Source organism: Oreochromis niloticus, linkage group LG16 (genome assembly GCF_001858045.2).
Source record: "Oreochromis niloticus isolate F11D_XX linkage group LG16, O_niloticus_UMD_NMBU, whole genome shotgun sequence".
Classification (NCBI taxonomy): Eukaryota; Metazoa; Chordata; class Actinopteri; order Cichliformes; family Cichlidae; genus Oreochromis; species Oreochromis niloticus.
In genome coordinates, this window is record NC_031987.2 from 4,204,972 (window position 1) to 4,212,837 (window position 7,866).

A 7,866-nucleotide genomic window follows, 5' to 3' on the forward strand; every position below is an offset into this window, starting at 1 on the left:
ATTCCCTGAAATGCCGCTCTTCATCGCTTCACCGCACCTCTCCAGAGAAAAATGCAGACAAAGCACATCTACTCTACTTTCTGCATTAATGCTGTGAATGCACCGTGAGCCTGGGGGACAGTTGGGCGTCGTCTTATCTCTTTGATAATCGCCCATCGTTGGTGAGAGCATACAAGGAGAAGGACTTATATCTGCTGCAAACAGGAGGTCACTGGAGGAATGCAAAGCCCTTCCCCCTTTTCATGGTGCAGCCCGAGCTCTATTGTGAACCACAAGCATGCTTTTATTCATGGGGTGTAATGTGGGGTGCTCTGGAAAACCACAGTGCAAATGACAGTGAGAGATAATGTGGAGGCTAGGAAGCCTGGCCTCATGGCCCCTTCAGACCATGAGCTGATGCTTGTCTTCTTGTTAAGCAAACATGCATGTCTGCATCAACAGAAAGCACCAGTGTCTGTTAAATCACTGGCACATTTGCAGTGTGCCTGTCTCTGTTCAGCTCCTTGGCATTCAGATGGGTGTTCACTCCTGTCCGGTCAGCTGGCATGATGGCAAAGAACACTGTGAAAGTATTTGGATTTAGTATCTGGGTGACAATAAGTCTGCTAGGTGCTGAGAGCTCCTTGTCACAGTTTAAAGAAGCATCTGCAAGCCAACAACACTGCCACAACACAGGAAATGAGGCCTGTTAGGGAGCTACAACAGTTCGTTGTCAGCTTAACTGAAGCTGTCACTTTGCTGTAAATTAGTAAGCTTGCTGCTGGTTCTGCACTAGGAGTGATGCTACCAATATGAGCTCTACCACATGAGTTAAAGACAATGAATTAGAGGTAAATCTGGACTAGGATGTACATCCTCTCAACACGTATCATCAACACGCACAGACCCAGTTCAAAGGTCCTTTTGAATTGGTAACAGCAGGTAATGTAGTTATGTAACTGATCAGCTTTGAAATGTATCAAAGCACTTTTAAAGTAACTTTACTCAGTGCTGTTAGGATGAAGGTTATTATAGTGAACTCAAACTGAAAACTGAAAAACATCATGGTTAACTCAAATAAAAATAAAACTAGACTTAAAGATTACGCTAAGTGAAAGAAATTTGTAAATAAACAAATATGTAGAGGATTTTTTTTTAAGTTTTAGTATCTTTAATCTGAAAAACAGTGTTGCTTCCTAGGTACTGATGAACATGTATGTCCACTGCTCTTTTGTTCTGTGTTTCTATTGTAATACCTGTCCTTATTTTCCCAAATCACACCCCTGCTAAATGCTCTCCATGCAATAACAATTTAAAAGCAAAAAAATAACACTTAAACTAATAAAAATAAACTGAAACTGAACATTTTCAAAAATAAAAACTAAAATGAAGCAAGATAAAACCCAGTCTGGAAACTTACAGAAACTAAATGTAATTAAGAACTAAAAGTCAAAATAAAATAACAATGCAACAAAACCAGAGTAGCACTGGTTGGAATACATCCTACAAGTTGGCACATACAAACTAGACATTTTTCCATCCACGTCAAACGTCTGCTGCCGTGTTTGCCTGTAGAAACTGAACTTTTCAGAAACAGTGTAGAAAAAAAGTGTTTGTCAGCACTTTCTCTGTGGATGGAGAAACTGGTCTCAGAGCAGATCTTGATTTATGGCTTAAAGCTGCTTGCTCAAGTGGCCTTTGATTACCCAGCGGGGGAGACTTGAACATTCCTGTGTTGTACTGCTGTTACAGTGTGGGCCACATGGTTTTTAAAAAAACACAAATAGCTCTAAGTAATTAATCCACACCCTTGTGGACAAGGTCTTACACCACTTGTTTATCACTGTTGTTGGGCTGTGCGTCTGTCCACTGGCTTTGCTAAAAATCTAAAAAAAACAAACTAAAACACACACACGCAGTCACACGCACGCACATACATCCGGTCTTTTGGATGTGGTGTTGCAACATAATATTCAACTAAAAATGTGAAAGGGCTTTGCTCAAGACTTGCCCTCTTGTTTGCCTCAGAACCTGAGTCACTCTGAATCATACTCTTGTGATATTTGCTTTCCTGCCACAAACGCACACACGCACATACACTTTTGATGAAAGTGTAACCCAGACTGGTTTTGTGCTTGAACACTTGTGTACGTTCAACTTGGTGAGCCATAATGTTCCTCTTTTGGCAGTTTTAGTAGAAAAAACATGTCTCATTCGGTAGGGTGTGCTGATAAACTGTATTTCCTTATTTAACTTTTAGATCACATATGTGCAGTTAACCATCTTATTAGACATCCAGATAAGGGATTCCCTTTCCCTCTGCATTAGCACCACCCTGGCAGAGCAGATGAACCACAGAAGCACACAGAACCACACCATATTAAGGTCTTGTTAAGAGTTTTGCTTGCTGCACGCTCTTGCTGGTTTTCATTTTTTAAATCGCATTCTTGTGGCTGTCTCCCAGCTACAACACACACACACACACACATACACAGAAAAAAGCACAAGGGCGCGACTCATTTTATGAAATGGCATTAGCGCAGGGTTAACGTGGCAACCAACCAGCATGACTTTGGAAAAATAACCACCCTGTCTTCATTGTGGCCCAGAGAAGAATTCCAGTCTCCTGCAGCCTGACTGTCAGCTATGTAACCTCTTTCGTTTTCTTCCAATAATTCAGAAATGGCAAGGATTAATTCACTGCTTTGCACTCTCTTTCATACTCTCTGAAACTTTCTTCAGGTAGCCGATCCACCTGCACCTGTGAGGTTTTGGGCACTTACTTAAAATGACCCAGAATAATTCATTCCAGCAGTACCCAGAGTCCTAGCTGTAATATTTTAATTCACAGTACAACAGGGAAGTGGAGCTTCCTGCCAAGAAGACTAATACTTTCCATCTGTGTGTTATTTAGGAGCCAGTGTATCCCAAATAGTGCCTAATAAGGTTCTGCCTCAGATCAGAGTAACTCACTTCCACTCCACCTAATAATGCATCAGTAACAGAATGACTGAGCTTATTAGCAGCAGACAGGCATTTTAAAAGTTCACAGTTGTGCACATCAACATCTTATATGCGTGCATGTGTACAACCAATGAAAAAAAAAAAAGGAGAAAAATATGCAGACAGGCCTAAAACTGTGCTGTATATCACACCTGCAGCCCCATGCAGTGCAAAAAATAACCAGAGCTGTTAGTGCCAGGCCAAATGTAGTTACAGCACCCATGGCCACAAATTGCTTTTGGAATTAAAAAAGAAGAAAAAAAAAGTTGGCCTCACTCTTGAGGCTGACTGGAAGTAATCAGCGTGTGCTAAAAAATATGTCTTATGCCTTAGAATTTTCATCTCATTAATTCAATTAGATCAATGTGTTGTAATTGTATTCATTTTTAAGGAATGCGTAGCTTTAACATTGTTTTCCTTTCACGTGTTTATTGATTTTTGTGGCGTCTGAGCATTTGTCTTCACAATTACTGCTTACTTCCTCACAGGTACGCAGCTCCTATCTGTTCCTCTAATCTCAGTTTTAGAACAATACATTTTTGGGGGGTGGGGGGAAGAGTGACCAAGCACCCTGGATGGTAAAAGTGGGGGTGGCTGGGTTTCATTTGCGAGGTCACCTTCTCTTGCTTTGGGGGGAGGGTGAGTGATGTTCTCAAAGTGTGGCTCTTTCTCAGGTTTTTCTTCTTTTTTTTTTAATCTAAATCTTTCCAGAATCTTTTTTTGAGGGGAAATTACCAAACATAAAATTCCTGAAAACACAAATCCCATTATGAAACCTCCTGTCTCTGTCATACAGTCAACAGCAGCACGCCTCGGCAGCATGGTCGGGTTACAGTTGGAACAGACTGCACGTGGGACACAAAAAGAAGGAGGAGGAGGGGTACTGAGTTGCCATGGAAACAGACAGCCCTACCCCCGGAGCAGATGGTGGTGGTTAGGGTATCAGGGGCTGGGTGTAGTGATGGCGGGATCCACAGATGATTATCTGTCCTGGATTTCTGTCCTGAAACAACAGCTTCTGTGTCTTCCTAACAAAACAGGTGGCTCAGGTTTGTGTTATATTGTTAATCTACGACACTTCGTGGCCTAGTGAAAAAATTTAGTTAACAGTCAGGCATCATTTAAGGCACTCGAAGATTTCCAGCACTTGTTCAACTGCATTTTAATAATTGTTTTGATTAAAATCTTAAGCATATTTTATTTTTTATTTGAGCTAAAACTGATTTGTCACTAGTTGTTAATTTTGGTGGATTACTTACATATTTACAAGGAACTGAGAGCTGGGCTCAGTGCTCTTACCCTGAAGAAATCCTTCCTTTGCATAACAACACTGGAAGATGCATGAGTCATAAGTTGCTGAACCGAAGGAAAGTTACTCACTGAAAAAACTTGCAGCTAGGAACTTGGAAAAAAAGAGTTTCTGTTTCTCTGATATGCAAATCTGCCTTTTAAAAAGAAATATTCCTTCCTTTGCTTTCCTGACAGGCTGTATTTTATGGATAATTCACGTTATAAAAAAAGACTAACTCTGAAAGTCATTACTAACTAGTGAGGCCTATCAGGAATTTTACAGAGGAACAATTGTCTTTAGCTGTTTTTATGAAGTCAGGATGAAAATGATCAATCAATGAACACTGTAATTATACTGCCAACCTCAGTGATACTTAAACTGTGGGTATACACCCATTTCAGGTGGGGTATGGCTGTCTAGGGGAAAAATACGAAGTTAATTGTAATAAATGTGATTTCTTTTAGAAAAAAAACTTATTTCACTAAAATTCAGCTTGGATCCTGTTTTTTGTTGGTGTTAACAATTCTGGCCTCTTGAAGTGAAGCATGTCTGAAACACAAGTTTTTCTTCCAATCTCAAACTATTATATGCCACACAGGCTTATGATAAACTCTCACTCAGCTTCCCACATGTTATATCCAACCAGTGAATGAAACGACATGCCAGGGGGTTAAAAAGGGGTAATCTTTTGGTGCCAAAGGCAGTCATTTGAAAACACTTCAAGGTGCAGGAAATGTAGTTGGTGAGGATGGCCTCTGGGCTCTGCTGCTGCTTACGACACTCTTCAGGAAGCAAACTTCCTACCATTTGCATTTTTGGCTTCCCTAAATGTAAATAAATGAGAGTTTTGTTTTTTTAAAACATTTTTAAGTGCAGCTGTGTGCATATTTCATCATTTGAAATAATTGAGGGGAAAGGTTTTGTTTTACTATGAGTGCAAAAAATGTTATGGGAGTATCACTTATCAGGCAGTTATCTCCATGTGTGCTTGTGCATACTCTCCTTTAACAGATTCTGTTTGCACCTTAGTCTGGTTTGGAGGACATATAACTGTAAATTGTCTCTTTCTATATCTTTACGCACCTGCATGTACTATAAATACCAACCAAATAGCAAACTATGCTAGTAATTTTCCAAAATTTTCCTAAGCACCTCTTCAACCTGAGCTTGAGGCTGGGGAGAGTCCCACACCTCTGGAAAACCTCCTGTGTTGTTCCAGTGCTAAAGACTTCACGCCCCAAGGACCTCAACAGCTACAGGCCGGTGGCTCTGACATCCCACCTGATGAAGACCCTGGACCCTGGTCCTGGCTCAGCTTCGGCACCTGGTGAGCTCATCACTGGACCCACTTCAGTTTGCCTACCAGCCTGGCATTGGAGCGGATGATGCCGTCATTCACCTCCTACATCGTTCCCTCGCGCACCTGGAGACCGCTGGGAGCACTGTGAGAATCATGTTCTTTGATTTCTCCAGTGCCTTCAACACTATTCTTCCCAAGGTCTTGAAGGACAAGCTGGAGAACTCTGGAGTGGACCATCACCTCACTACCTGGATTCTGGACTACCTCACCAACCGACCACAGTATGTGAGGACTCAGGGCTGTGTGTCGGACAGGGCCGTCTGCAGTACGGGGGCCCCACAGGGAATGGCTCCGTTCCTCTTCACCATCTACACTGCAGACTTCTCCCACAACTCCACCCAGTGCTTCCTGCAGAAGTTCTCTGATGACTCTGCAATAGTCGGCCTCATCACTGATGGGGACGACAAGGAGTACAGAGGACTGACTCAGGACTTTGTGGACTGGTGCCAGCAGAACTACCTCCAGATCAATGCCAGTAAAACCAAGGAGCTGGTGGTAGACTTCCGCAGGCACAAGCATCCTCCACTGCAACCACTGAACATCCAAGGTATGGACATTGAGACTGTGGACAGCTACAGATACCTTGGTGTTCATCTGAACAACAAACTGGACTGGACTCATAACTCAGACACCCTCTACAGGAAAGGGCAGAGCAGGCTGTACCTGCTGCGGAGACTCAGGTCGTTTGGAGTGGAGGGCCCACTCCTGAAGACCTTCTATGACTCTGTGGTGGCCTCAGCCATCTTCTATGGTGTGGTCTGCTGGGGAGGCAGCATCTCTGCCGGGGACAGGAAGAGACTGAACAGGCTGATCCGAAGGGCCAGCTCTGTTCTAGGATGCCCTCTGGACCCAGTGGAGGTGGTGAGTGACAGGAGAATGGTGGCTAAGCTGTGATCCCTGTTGGACAACATCTCCCACCCCATGCAGGAGACTCTGACAGCACTGAGCAGCTCCTACAGTGGCAGGCTGCAGCACCCACGGTGTGGGACGGAGAGACTTCGCAGGTCTTTCCTCCCCACTGCTGTCAGACTCCATAACAAAGACTTCAACTGATCAAACACATACATGTGCAATAAAACTAAGTGCAATAATCTTTTTCTGAAAAAGTTGTATTTTTTACTCAGTTGTATAAAGCATTTGCATTCTATTTTTATCCTATTGTATATTTTATTCTATTTATTCTACTGTATATAGTATTTTATTTTATTTTATTCCATTCTTTACAGTTGTGTACAGTATTCTTATTTCTATTCTATTCTATTCTTATTGTATTCTAATTTTGCTATATAACTTTTGCACTGTCCACTTCCTGCTGTGACAAAACAAATTTCCCACGTGTGGGATTAATAAAGGTTATCTTATCTTATCTTATCTTATCTTATCTTATCTTATCTTATCTTATCTTGTCTTATCTTGTCTTATCTTAAATTGAGCCTCTTAAACTCCCCCACATTCTGGTCACTCTGATGACATCAGCATGACTGTGCGAAAGACTTAGAAATGCGTAAAAGCATTTTTTTGAGCAAGTCTTAGAGTGTGGCCGGACAGTGAGGAATTATGAGTGGAGTAAAAATGCTAAGATCACCCTTGATTCAGCAAGTACAGAATCTCTCCTCCTGGATGACAGGAAAATGGGAGTATCAATCAAAGCAGCCGTGCTAGATGGCAGAGGAGCAGAGGATTTGTGGCTACGGAGCCATGAAAATACAAAAATGAGGCCAAGCTTCAGCATCACTGCCAAGCGGAATAAGTCAAAATTAAATTACGCTGTAAATTCCTTGTCGTGCATGTTGGGGTAATAGTTAATATCCATCACCCATTTCAAACATGTCTGACTAATAAAGAGTGCTTATTGCCCTTTAACCTTTTTTTCAGATTGATATCCAGTGACTGATGAGATTTCCGGTGAGGAGAAGCGTGTCGGTACAGTTATGTGGGTAGCTTGGACGTGATTTCTGTATTGCACATGTGTTTATTCCATCTGGCTCTGCTCATGTCTGAGCGGTGATGTCATGATAAGAGGCCTTTGGGTCTCACAGCTTCTTATTACACCATAGCGCTGGGTCAAAGTTAGACTTTTGGAAGGCTGTGTTTAAGTGTGGGCAAAATTACTACGTTGAGTTACTTTTCCAAGTGGAAATAGTTCTCCCAACTGTTGGAGGACACGACTAGGGACATGAGCACAGCTGAAACTCAGGGCTGACCGGAAATCTGCACTGTTAAAAAAAAATCC